Raw genomic sequence first — 1,637 nt, 5'->3', positions numbered from 1 at the left:
ACAACATGATGACAGAGGCCATGCATGGGAGTTGCAGTCTGTCTTTCCATCGACCAAACGGACTGCTTGGAGAACACATAGGTGTTGAAGCAGGGGGTCCAAAGGGGCGAGGAAGCGACGACAAGTCCAGAGGGACTTAGTTACCCAAAATCAAGCATCAGTTAGAATGGAGGTCGACTCAGAGGAGTGCCTCGGAGACATATCTACTGATCGTGAAGAAAAGGGATACAGATGCGAGGCGACAGATAGTAGGGCCATGGGCATGGCAGCGCCATGGTACCGCAGAGGCGGGACTTCCGTGAAAGTCATTGATCCCTTGCTCTCATTGAGGGAGAGCGCTTGGTCGTGAAAGGGGCCAAGGAGGTGGAGCATGCAGAGACAATCTCCAAGTACCGAGACAAGGCTGAAGGGCAGAGGCCGAGGAACTTCGTAAGACCGGTGTCAATGAGCTTCTCATCAAGATAGCCGAAAGTGAAGGACTTCGGGTCATGCAAGAGTGCATAACCAAAGAACGAAGCAGACAGTACGTGGTGCTGGACCTTTGCTACTCAGTGGAGTAGGCGATAGGGTTGATGGAGAAGACGGTACAATCCTAGAGGCGACCAAACCTATGAGAGAATTACTCCAAGTTGGGGTGAAAACTTCCTGCATTCCAGAAGTTCGATGGCATTGAGAAGGTGAATCACAGTAACTAACTCAACGCAAGGAGTGCAAACACTTCAAGTGCTTTAGAAGTGTGAGCAAAGAGCAGGCGAAGGCTAGTAACCAGCTCGATACATGGAGTACAACCTCGAGGAGGCGGGCGAAGTCAAGTAACCTTTGCTTTCTCAACCCTTAAGAGAATGGGCGAAACCGAGTACCCCAATTCTCTTATCTATCCAGTAGTGGAGCACTGCACAAGTTCAAAGACCCTTCGAAGATAATGGAAGATAATAGTTGTCAAATCCTCGCCAACGGTGATCAGTGCTACTGAGAGTAGATTGTCCGCTTCATTTCCCAACGAAATGTCAATCGAAAACGGAAGTGATGCGAACCTACTTGGATATGACAACTAAGTGAAAGAAGAGTCAATGAGCAAATTTTGTGGAGGAAGGACCCAAAACTTCAGAAGTTTGCGAGACGATGCTCGTTAAAGCTCCAACAAGCATCCACCTAGTTCAAGCAGCATGAGAAATTTGAGAGACTGGCGCAGTAAGGATGGTCTTTTTCTTCATCTGGAGGATCCGCAGGAATCAACAAGGATCAACACAACTCAGCCAACCCCACACCAGAGTCAGAGTCATTGGTGAGTTGAAGCAGCATGGCGGATCAAAGGTTTGACTACTCAAAAACGACAGCGGAGAGCAGCTGGGAACCAAGAGACGCATTGCAGTTGGAGCAGAAGATTGAAGACTCAACAAAGGCGAGGAGTTACAGTGTCGGCAAAGGCTTCGACGAGGACGTCGAAGGAATAAGTGGGGGAGAATGTCACGGACAAACTTCTAAATAGGATGTTTGATGTAATGCTTATGTATGTCCATATCTTTTGGTATGTTCATGCCTTATACAGCATGTAGAGGGATGACCGAAGGCTTAATAGTCCCATTTTAGTTGGGTTGGTGGCCTCTTTAGGCTTGTAAATAAAGGTTATGTCATGT

The sequence above is a fragment of the Musa acuminata genome, chromosome BXJ2-11, assembly GCF_036884655.1.
Source record: "Musa acuminata AAA Group cultivar baxijiao chromosome BXJ2-11, Cavendish_Baxijiao_AAA, whole genome shotgun sequence".
Lineage (NCBI taxonomy): Eukaryota > Viridiplantae > Streptophyta > Magnoliopsida > Zingiberales > Musaceae > Musa > Musa acuminata.
The sequence above is the reverse complement of the archived record's forward strand: the minus strand, read 5'-3'. Positions refer to the sequence as shown.